The sequence below is a fragment of the Neomonachus schauinslandi genome, chromosome 8, assembly GCF_002201575.2.
Source record: "Neomonachus schauinslandi chromosome 8, ASM220157v2, whole genome shotgun sequence".
NCBI lineage: Eukaryota > Metazoa > Chordata > Mammalia > Carnivora > Phocidae > Neomonachus > Neomonachus schauinslandi.
The window spans coordinates 137861461-137874452 of NC_058410.1; positions in this window are offsets into that span (position 1 = coordinate 137861461).

Genomic DNA, 12992 nt, shown 5'->3' on the forward strand with positions numbered 1-12992 from the left:
AAGGCACTGTATGTGAAATTTGTAGAGAGACTCTTAATGCTGCTATATTCCTCCAGAGAGAATGTGCATATGCTTTTTACCATGCAGCTAGGTTAGGGGCACTAGGAAAGCCTACACACCTTAGTCCAGGTGGCAAATGGAGGTCATCTGATGTTGGGCTTCAGTTCCTCTGAGAATTGATCTATTTCCAGCTCACTGTTGTTTCTAGGGATAGGCTTTCCGGGTCCAAATTGATTTCCTGAGGTATTTACCAAGATCCCTCCTTCTTGGCGAACAATGACCTCTAATTTTTGGTCTCCCACTTCCATGAATCTGTCTAAAGCTTTCTCAGATTGCATCCTCTCAGCCACAGATTTCAAAATCACCTTTAGGGAAAAGTAGACCCAAATATCAGGTTCACCTCTATGGACTTTCATCCTCTGTCAGATCTTGACCTTACAATTCTTCATGCCTTGCTGGTTCTGCAATGATTTTAGATTTTTTATTTTTGTATTACTTAGTCCACCTTTTCTAGCTGCTCTTGGTGGGAAAGTAGGTCCAAAACAACCTGGTCTGTCATTCCTGGAAGTGGTTTTAAATACAGTATTGATTGTGGGGTTTTTTAAAATTATTTATCGCCAATATAAAAATACAGTTTCCATTAAAAATTGAGATATTTGACTTCTCATAAAAAAAAAGTTATAGCAAACTGACCCCAATTTCCTGCATGTTAGCAATCTGTTGATTGGGGTAAGGGCTGTCACCTTGAGATGGATCAGGCATGATTCTATTTCACAAGGCTTTCCAACATCCTAGTTTATTACACCAGTCACCTTTGTTCATTTCTGCTACTTGCCTGTCCCCTAATGACACTTGCTTTTGTGACCCCTGGTTCCAGCGACTATTTATAAATTTGCAACAGGGATCCAAAAAGGCTAAATCAAGTTCTTTTCCCAGAAAATTAGCACTCAGCAGCAACAGATTTGTTTACCCCCATTGATAACCCTCAGAATTAAAGAAATTTCTGTCCACAGACTATGGTTGAGGTAAATCACACAACATCATTTTTATAATGTATTCTGCAACAAGTTTGCATCCATAAACATCTCTCTTACTTGCTAACTCACAAATTTTGATTATCTCAATCATCACCAAGCAATTCTAATCCATATCAATTGCTTAAAGACTTACAATTTCTTCTTTAATTGAGTCTCATTTCCTTGTTCCCTCAGTTGAACTAATTGTTTGTGCATTGAACTTTGCAAAAATTAATTTGGGTGATGTGAACGTTTGGTTTGGGGGGAAAGGTCAACTTTCTCATGCATTCTATCCATGGCTAGCAAATATTCATTCTGTCTCGTATCCATCAAATATATTTGAGCAGACACCCTGTGCCAGACACCGTGCTAAATGCTGAAGGTGCCAAGATGAATAAGACACAGGCCCTGAACCAGAGAAGCTCATTGTAATGGGAAGACAGACACAGAAAACAATTTTTGCAACACTCCAGAGTGACTATGATAATGGAGTTATAAACAAATAGCTATGGGAGTGATTAGGTATGTCTGAAGAGTAGGAAAAAACAAAACAAAACAAAACAAAACAAAACAAGGCTTTTCAGAAGAAGTAGCGTTTCAACCTGCCATTAAAATGATGATTTAGGTGTTAGTCAGGTAGAGAAGAGGAAGGAGGTCTTTATGGTTTCTTGTGTAAACCATCCTCCTCCAAAGCTCCCTCTGGTTTCCCTGCCTCAAATTCTTTCCTCTAGCACTCTGTTCTCTAGACTGACCTTTCCAAAGCAAAATCAGAGCATTGGTTTCCCATCCTCTTCATGATTAATTCAGACCCCTCAGCTGACAACCAAGGCCTTTGTCATTTTGAGCCCTCTCCCATACATCCAGTCCCAGCTCCCACCATGTGTTCCAGGCAGGCCATGAACACTCAAAAGACCGTGCTACCTCATGCTTCCATGTCATCTGCATGAGTTTCCTTTGTCTCATCATGACTTCCATGCTTTCTTGCACAGTATTCTAGGAATACCTCTATTAGCACCTGCCCACTGTGCTGTGAAGCCTGATTATCTTACCTGGGTTCATTTAAAAGACTCAGAGGTCTATATAGCTCAGCCCAGGGCTTAGCACAGACAGGTTCCCAATATCTGTTGGGGGTGAATGAATGAATCAAAGAAACATTGTGATGTTTCCTGTAGCTATAGGTCAAGGGAGAATGGATAAATTGGAAGGAGATGAAATACACCAGGTACTATCTATGTATGAAGGTAAATATATCCCAGAGTATTATATACCCCATTTTCCTTTAGATGATACTACTACATCTCTGAGATACTGTCCTTCACTTAAATCCATAGTGTTTCATGGTAAACAGATTTTTCAATATTTTGACTTAAAAGAACCCTTGTTACATTCTGATAATAAAGGAAAATACGAGATGACTGACAGCAAAATCACAAACATAAATGGCTTGAAATAAAACATAATGATGGTTACATCCTTAAAGTCAAGGTTTCTCCAAGGCTTACATCTGTGCTATTTCTATTTACTCTTCCTCATTCCAAATCTCAGTTACTATCCCTCAGGTCTAAGGTCTTAATAGCTCTAACTCTGGTCCTAATTTTCCTCAACAGTTGGGAGTTTTAGAAACCGTTTAGTATCTTGGATTGGATCCTGGAAAAGGAAAAGAACATTACTGAAAAACCTAGTGGACTCCAAATGAAGTCTGTAGTTAATAGTAAAACAAGGTTAAGTTCTTATTCATCACAAATGTACCATAGTTTTATAAGATGCTATCCCCTGGGGAAACAGCAAAGGTTGCACAGGGACCCTCTGTTCTATCTTTGGAACTTTTCTGTACACCTAAAACTATTCCAAGTAAAAAGTTCATTTAAAAAAAAAAAAAAAGTTGGTGTGAGAAGAATTATGTTCAGAACATATAGAGAAATCAAATTCACTGGAAGATTGACCATGGGGTAATCCTACAGGCTGATGGGTCTTAGGCACATGAATAATGCAGGGTATTGATGGCTTCCTTTATAAACATCCTTCCGTGCCTCTCTTTGCCTTCCAGACTGACTGGCTTTTAGATTTGTATTTGTTTTTTTTGTTTGTTTGGTTGGTTGGTTTTGTTGTTTTGGTTTTGCTGGTTTGTTTGTATTTTTTATTTAAATTTCAGTTAGTTGATATATAGTGTGATATTAGTTTCAGGTGTACAATTCAGTGATTCAACACTCCATACAACACCGGTACTCATCACAGCAAGTGCATTCCTTAATTCACATCACCTACTGTATTTGTATTTCAGGGAAAATTCACATGTATCTTATTTTTTATGCTTATTGTCTTCACCTAGAACTGATACTCCAAGGATCCCTCATTAAGCTAGAAATATCACTGGGAAGTAATCCATGCTCTTTCAATAATAACACTAAATAAAGAATAGCAAAAAATAAAAACATTTACAGTAGAAATTCTTTGGTAGTGCATTTCTCTTTTTTCCTTTTTTTTCTTTTTTGGTAACTAATTCATGTTTCATGTTGTGGAATTCATGTTGTGAAAAATTCAGGAAGTAAAGACAAAAAATTATTTAGTTTTTATTGTTAAAAATGAGTACTTAATTTGATAAATAAGAGGAAAAGGAAACATTTGGTGCATTGTCATTATATGGCATTTAAGGTGACTGTGGAAACAGAATGAAATGCTAAATTATGTTATGATAAGCAGATGTTTCTAGGTAACGTCAGGTAAACAGTACACAACTTACTATAGCAGGAAGCAAGGTTTTTTTTGTTGTTTTTTTTTTTAAGATTTTATTTATTTATTTGAGAGAGAGAGAGCATGAGGGGGAGAGGGTCAGAGAGAGAAGCAGACTCCTCGCTGAGCAAGGAGCCCGATGAGGGACTCGATCCCGGGACTCCAGGATCACGACCTGAGCCAAAGGCAGTCGCTTAACCAACTGAGCCACCCAGGCGCCCTACAGCAAGAAGCACGTTTTAATCAGGTTACTCCCATGGTTTGCTCCTATACAAATACGATCTGCATAACTGATGACCAAGAATTTTAAACATCCAGTGACTTGACAACTCAGATAATTAGCAAAACTAGCTGCATAATCTGCATTGTAGAAAATCTAAGTCTAATGATAAAATTAGTAAATGATTCATTCTTCCAAAGATCACAGGCCAGTAAAGTGGCCTCTTCTCCCCAAAGCTACCAAGAAGAAGCCTTCTCTCCAAGAATATGAGAAAATACCATGTTCATAAATGTGATTCTGAAATCCACAGGCAAAAAGGATCAAATAAAGGAGGGACAAGAGGGAAAGACTTAAATGGGAAGAATTTCGTTTGACCCCTACAAAGCAGATGGGCAAGTGAGGAGACCAGACCCATCACCCAGAGCTTCCGGGTGGCGGTCAGAGCTGTTTCCTGCTGGTAGTTGGGGAACTGTAAAAATACAAGTGACCTCATGGACCACCTGGCAGACACCTGATGGGGCTAGTCAGGGGTGAAAGGAGAGTGACAGATAAAAGGTGTTCTAAATGACAGATCTCGGGGTCAACGTGGGCTGGCTGCAGACGGTGCTCGGAGATCTGTGGGTATGCCTACCAGGTATCCTTTAATTGACAGTCACTCTCTTAGAGCTCATACACTCATTTCATGTATCCTATTTACAAGGAAATCCTTGTAATGATGAATAAGAACAAGAGGGAATTCTTTTTCTTCGAGATTAAAAAAAATCCTTCTACGATGCCTTCTTCCAGTTGGAAAGTAGGCTCTTTGGATAGTTGCATCAACTCCATCAAAACACAGAAGAACAAAATTTCTCCTTGGAAGAAGTTAGTACACGGTCGGTCCCCTTGCATACTACATTTAGAAGCAGGAGATTTTTTTTTTTTTAATGCAAACAGATATGTCTCTGTCTGAATACATCAAATTAAAAAGTCTTCCTTTTTCCCTGTGCTTGCTGTCCCAGGGTACAAAAGATAAACTGGAAGATGAGGTAGATAAAGCAGCTCCCATTCCTAATGGGTTTTTTCCCTGGTGAGGTTTCTTCCAGCTTCTACCGTATTAACCTGCCTAAGGCGCTCCCTGCCCTTTGAAGCTATTTCTTCCCTTGGCTTCCATATTTTCACTGGTCATCCTCCTCGCACTGTTTTCTGCTTCTTCCTCATCTCCCCAACCTTTGAGCACTGAAGTGATACAAAAACATGATCCCTGGACCCTCCCCTCTAGTGACACTCTCTGCCTAGATGATGGTATCCAGTCTCGTGGTTTACACACCCTTCCTGTGGAGATGATCACTCCCAAATGTGTATCACCAGCACAAACATCTCCCTTGAACTCCAGATTTAGATATTCAGTTACCTACTCAGAATCGCAATTTGGATGTTTAGCAGGCATTTCAATTTCATATGGGTGGAACTAAACTGTTCTTGCCCCAACCCAGCTCCACACGCAGTTCTCCACCAATAAATGTCAACTCTGTCCTTCCACTTGTTGAGATAAAAAATTACAGAAGTTTTTCACTTCTCTTTCTTCTGACAACCCACATTTATTCCATAGGCCATAGTTTCAAAATATATCTAATTACTTCTCACCACTTCTGCTGAATCAGCCGAGTCAAAGCCTGGATTATTAAAGTAGCCTCCTGCCTACCTCTGTCCTTTTGTTCTAGAGAATGGTGTGAACACGGCTGCCTTGGGCTCTCCACTGACCATTGCTTAAAAACCAGCCTTGCTATTATTCTTCAGGAAGGTAAATCACGATGGCTCACAGCCTAACTCTCTTTGAAAACAACACCCCAAACGAACAGATTAATGAATTAATCACAAGGATAGAGTACTGGAGTTGCACAGAACCTTACGGATCCAGCAGTTCTAGCCTCTCATCGCACTGACAGACGGGGAAACTAGGATGAGATAAGCCTATCTTATCCATTGTATAAGCCAGGTATAGCCAGGACTGCGGGTTAGGGTGGAGGTCTTACCACGTCTCCAGAGCTGGGAAGCAAAGGCATGGGTTTTTCAGAATATCTTGCAGATTGTAAATCACACATCCCCCCCCATTAGCTGATGTTTTCCCTTTTTGCTGTACATATTTAATGTATAACAACTTGATGAGTTTGGTGATAACTATACATCCATGCAACCATCATCACTATCTACGCCATAAATATATGTATCACCCCCAAGTTTCCTCCTGTCCTCTTGATTATTTTTTTATTACTATTATGTGTGTGTGATAAGAATACTTAATGTAACATTTACTCTCTAAGTAAATTTTTAATTATACAGTACAGTGTTAACTATAGGCACTATGCTTTACTACTATCTGTAAATCTCTAGAATTTATTCATCTTGCATAACTGAAACTTTGTGCCCTTTGATTCTATCTTCAGTTAACTTATTAATTATATAAGTCACATGGTTCTGCTTTATAAAAGGATATTGTTATAGGTAACTTCTGTTTTAAGATAAATACTAGAGTTAGTAATATGTTTTTCATGACTTCTAATTCTGTTGAATTTTGAGATATTTTAGGGAGTGAGCTCATGTTGTTCTCACCAAACTCTGTGAAGCGTTTTCATTGTCAGGAAAAGGGCTCCACCCTCCCTTTTGCTGGCTACAATCAACAGTAATACCAAAGCTGCGATGGTGGTTACTCTGGACTGGGAGTTCTCCTCCAAAGTGAAACTTGGCTGGGGAAATGCTACTCCTCCTTTCACTCCTAAGAGCCTATATTTGGAGAACCAGTTTACCCTGCTCATCTTGGTTTTTTTGTATTTATTTTTTGACAATTTCTCTCCCATGGTTAATGCCTGGCTTAGTTCTAAATTTGAAAATGCAGCATGCACAGGAATACTAATATTGACATGATTCGTGTTCAGACCTCTGAAAATGAGTAGATAGGATATTGACATAGTTAGAGATACAGATTATTAATCTTTTTGCCCGATTCACCTTTTTTTCTTTTGCTCTTTTAAAGTTGTTAATCTACATTTACTCTGTTGATTGCAACTGCTAACTAATTTCACTCAGTCCTTCATTTTGGGATACCTCTGAGGATGGTGAGAATTATATATCTATATGTGAAGGCATCTCAGAGTGCCTAGTGTGTAGTCACAGTTCAATAGATCGTAGCTACCATGTGCTGTCACATCATCGACCTCTGTCTCCACTTTGTTCCCTCCCCAATTCATTTCCATTCATTGCTGCACATCTAACTCTCGAAAAATTCTGTCTTGAATTATCTACCTTTACCCTACAGGCTCGAGGATATCTCATATGTACAGTGTTTGTTTTGTTTTTGTTTTTTTTAAAGATTTTATTTGTTTATTTGACAGAGAGAGACACAGCGAGAGAGGGAACACAAGCAGGGGGAGTGGGAGAGGGAGAAGCAGGCCTCCCACAGAGCAGGGAGCCCGATGCGGGGCTCAATCCCAGGACCCTGGGATCATGACCTGAGCCGAAGGCAGAGGCTTAACGACTGAGCCACCCAGGCGCCCCTATAGTGTTTTTTTTTTTTTTAATTTATTATTCTACTCACTGTTGACTAGACCAGTTATTTTTCGAAATGTGGTCCTTGAATCACCACATTTGAATCACCTGAAGCAGAATGAGGTAAGGGGTGGTTCTCGGATATCTGTATATAAAACAAGGATGCAGGAGATCATTATGCACACCATTTGGGAACCAGCATTAATCTTTCAACCCTACTGTTTCATCGATGCCATCACTTTTGCCAGTGATTTTTAAGATAGTGAAAAAGAGATTGATCTTACCACATCCTTAAAGTAACCCATATTTGTAGAGTATAATTCTCTAGAACTTACTGATCAGAATAAAATACATATTATGATTAAAAAAATTTAAATCTCCAGAAGAAATAGAAGGACCTAATACAAATTGGTAGATATTGAATGAATGATAATACAATGGATTTAAGCCTCCCCAGGTTTAAGTGCCTTTGGTATTTGAAGAGATGAAAGAGTGAATGCATGCAGTGCCCTAAATTGTGAACTCCAGGTGACATCATTTATAGGGAAACTGGCTATGATTTCCCTGCTTTAATTAGAAGATGAGTCCAACGATGTGTTGTTGTATATGAGGTGAGTTGTTGCAAATCCTTTCCAACTATATAGACACTCTACTTCCTGAAAAAAAAGTCAATAAAAATGTGGAAGATAACCAGGATTTATCTGTGCAATAGGACTATGGAGTAATGAGACTAGTTTTCTTGGATGACTTATGGAAATCAGAACTGATAATAAAGATTCATACTTTGTATTTCAAAAATGCAGCCACTACATGAATATAAATGTCTTCCACGTTACAGATGAGACTCTTGTGCTACATGGTAATGTACAAGGCTTGCACAAAGCAAACAGGATGCTTTAAAATAAGTGCTGAATCTCTTGCAAGATGAAATATTTCTATTATTGACATAGGTCAAGTACCTTCATCACCAAGGTACCTGTTTAGCTCTTTGCTGTCTGTACTAAAGCGGTGTTAGGCATTAGAAAGTGAAGACCAGTGAAGCATTTTACTAAAACTATAATTGCAAAGCTAATTGGAGATTGCAAATTAAGAAGGAATAGCATGCACAGTGACAGAAGAATGTCATGAAATCACAGAAATTTACATTTGGAAGGGACCTAGATAATTTCCACTCCAACCTTCCACCCAAATCATTTTATTCTGCTTTAAATATGTGAATACAGGGAAAATTCTATGGGTTTACCTAGTAAATATTTGTATCACATTCTAGCAACTCTCATTAAAATAGCTCATTCATTCAAAATACCATCTCTAATGTTTTTTGCCTTTTTGTATTTACTTTCCTAAATGTCAGACCTGGATTCTTGCCCCACCCCTCATATTTTCTTTTCTATGTGATCTCTGAAAAGTTTGATCTGAGGTATTATTTGCTCTGTTAGTGTCCAGATACTTCCCAATCACTAATCCAAATTCTTCTGCTGATTATAAGGAGCCCTTAGTTAGCATGTTACAATCATTGGTAGAAATATAAAAATTAAATATCAAGAGGAAAAGCCATATTGATTTAGATGTGTGATTTTTATTCATGACAAGGGAATGAGAACTAACAGGGAGACCTTCAGCCAGTTTCCCTCCTCTGCCATATACGATCCCATAAGCAAGTTGATGGTCTATTTAGGAATGGTCTTTGGAGCTGGCTCTCATACCTGCTCCACTTGCCTACTCACCTCTAAAATCTGGAGATAGAGCTGTGGCCAACACTTCTTCACATTTTTTGAAACAAGTCTAAGTTTGATCAAGACCTAGAACAGGTAACACTCTATTTTTTTAGGTTACCCAAGGCAGAAGGAAGGAAGAGATCCCTTGTTACGCCTGCAGTAAAGACCTTAGCACCACCATTTTAGTAAAATGATAACCATACTTCCTCAGTTCAGCAGGACAGATATAAAGATGCATCGGGAACCTGGTGGCTCAGCAAATATACTATGACAGGATGAAAAAGAGTGCTTTGCTTTTGTGATTTCATGTCCTTTCAGAAATTAAATAATGGATTTCTGACCACCCAGATTATAAAACTGCTGTCTCATCAACATGTTAAACATTAATCATATTACAATCGAGACAATAAAGAATCATCCTTATACTAAAGACATTTCTATCCCAAGACAATTTTGCCCAAATAAATGATTATATTAGTGACATTGTTATAATAGGCATTTCTAAACTCATATCGTTGAAGGGGACCTTTATACCTACTTGACTTACATAGTTCTGTGCTTGGTTGTTCAATAAAATGAATGAATACCTGAATTTCCAAAAAGAAACTTGATAAAAATTGTCTTCTCTACTTACTTATTCCTTGTTTACATTTTAACCAATAGGACAGGCAGTTTATCATTTGCTATTGGATTACAGTAGGGTGGTGACTACGGAATTCAAAAGAAAACTGGTTTGGCCTCCAGGAATAAAAGGGTTTGGGTCAATGTGGGTGAATATAATGATTAGTTGGTGTGCAGAGAGGACATAAACTTCATTGTCAAAATTGTTTGCAACTGCATTTAAATTCAGGTTGTAGGAGATGATTGAGCAAGAAAATAAAGAATTGAAAGAAAGGACTGAGAGGCTCAGCCTAGAAATGAACCCTTAGTAGAGAGAGAACCAACAGTAGCAGAAGTACTGACATGATCCTACTCATGGTACCCATAACAGTTCCGGGGCTCACTCATGCAGCCCACATGCTCTGCTTTCTATCCCATGATGTCTCCTTTCCACCATTTCCCTCCCTTGAGAAATCTCCAGCAAATTCATAATTTAAAGTCTTAGCAACTTTTCTAGAGCTTTTTTTGTTAAGTAGACCAGAACCTTCCTGGGGTGTCAGCTGCTCCAGTGGATCCACCATTACTTGGCTCCAACACTTCCTCTTCTCATTTCAACAAGCCAACCACTCTCTGAATATGTGGGAAATCTGCAGGTCACCTCTGAACAGCTCTTCATTAGGATGTCATCCTGAGAGATGGTGCCGAGCCACCTGAGTAGCCACTTGAGCACTTCCCAATAAATCTCCTTATTGAGCCATAAAAAGTAGCAAAAAGAACTGGCCTTGCCTTAAGATGTTTTGGTAGTTGAAGATCCATCCCGACACAGCTTGAAGAGAACTGCGCAGTAGCATGCCAACAAATGCAAACCACTGTGTAATACTGAGTTAAAAGAAGTGCATCAGATGTGATGAGAATACACAGCCAAAAGCTGGAAACAATACAAATATTTATAATAGTTTGCTAAATGAGTTATGGCATGTCCACATAATAGACTACCATGCAACCATAAAAATGATGACAAAGACAAGTAACTATTGATAGGAAAATGTATCCATGCCATATAAAGTGAAAATTAGGTTTCCAAGAAGTATGCATTACATGTCAAAAATCTTTGCTCGAGAAATAATATCTATATTCACGGTGTGGTTATTTCTAGGTGTGGGTTATTTTCATCTTTATGTTTTTCTGTAGTTTCTCAATTACCTTGCAATTTTTATATCCTTCATTATAAAATGGAAAGTCAATAAAGTGACTTGTAAATAATTATAGCAAGGGAATTCATGATCAATAGCTTCGTGGATGCAGAAGCCATGGTTTTTGAAGGAACTGGTGGTTGCAGATTGGGAGAAATGAAAGTGAAAAATGGTTTTGAAGGGAAGAGTATGATGAGATGAGGAAGAAAAGTACTAGTCGAATGTAAAGCAATGGATGTTGAGTGTTTGGACTGAGGCAGGAAGAATGACAAGGGAGACCCTTGCTTTTCACTCCTCCGAGCTTCTGCTCCTGCCATTGCCACTACCTGGAAAGCCTTCACCACTGAAAAAGTCATCTTTCAGGATCGAGCTCAAGTCACTCTTCCTCTTTCAAGCTTCCTCTGACCCAGGCTTTGGTTTTTGCCTCCACAGTAGCCCATACATGCCTGTATTATGGCACAGAATGCATTGTATTTCATTAATGAATTTTTAATTTGTGTAAGCCATCATCTCAACAGTAAGTTCCATGGGGGCAAGAGACTTAACTTTTCTTGAATGCAGTCTTGTCATATAACAAATGTACAATACATATGTTGTAGGCTTGACTCGAGTTGACTTGAATCGAAACCGTTTTGGAGAAGGATCAGTTGACAGAGAGCCTTAAAAGTAAGGCTGAAAAGATCGGTTTTATATAATTCATAATGTAGAAATTTTAAGCATATATCTCTTTGGGATATTAGGATGCTTTTCCTAGAAGTTGGATAAAAAGAAAGCTTTATGAGTCTTCCAACTGTGTTCACCAGAGATCAAGAGTCGGCGGCTCTGGGAAGACTGTTGATGGACAATGTGGGAAGGTGCCAGACTTGCCCACTTAATAATCTGCTAAAGGGCAAACTCATTTTATGTAGTACAAGTTGTAGATTCCGATAAAGACAGCACAGTGGGTTGATGACCAATGTTAAATCATTTTTAACAAGTTACTTGGATATCCTAAAATTCCAACCTAATTATTCCCCAAAGCCTCAAAGACAATATATGTAGCATGTTTACAATGTCACAGGAATTGTCTTATTTTCCCTTATAATGTGTCTTGGCCATTTTTAGAACATAATGCAAACAAAGAGAATCATACATTGATGTTGACCTAATGAACAAGTTGTTTTGAACATGGCAAATAGGGTTCCCTTAGACCAAGTAGTATTATCTAATGTTTTATCAAATTTTTAGATTATTCTGTCAAATAGACTTTTAAGAAAATATATTCCATCCAAGATTTTAGTCTTTAAAGATTATAAATATCATTTAATTCTATTCAAGGAAAAGTAGTAACTATAATCCCTCCCAAAGGGATGGTTTTATTTAAACTGGACAATTTTCACATACAATCACCAATGTTGATAAAGCTCAGAGTTAACTCAGTCCCTTTTTCCTTTAATCCTGCATCTTGAATTCCTTTAGTGTTTTGTTGCACGTGTTTTGCTAGTAGAAAAATGTAGGAGTTTAATTATTTCTCATACAAGTGGGTTTTCATGCTGTTCATCTACTTTCCAGGGCCATCTTGCACTGCAGGTACACAGTTCACGGACATCATGAGCCATCCAACGACAATGACAACCGTGTGAGATCTGCAAAAAAGGTCTCAAAAATTCCTCTTCAGGGAAAAAATTGCAACCATTTCTTGAACATTGTATCCATTCTTAGAACCATGACCTAGATACCAACAAAAGGGGAAAGTTCTCCTCAGCAAAGGCAGATTTACTGTGTGACCAGCTCATGTCCAGCATTCAGATCCAAGATATGAAGCAAATTACTGTTTAGTTAGCATCTTTCCTTTAAGTAGTTAAAATACATCTCATTGTGCTTTTTCTAGACTGGGGGATTATTTTGCATTCACCGTACAAGAAAGGGAAATGTAGCTGAAATCTTTCATCAGTGGAAGGTTAGCACCAGTTTGTGCTGTGACTAGAAGAGATCTTAGCAGTGACTTTGCTTG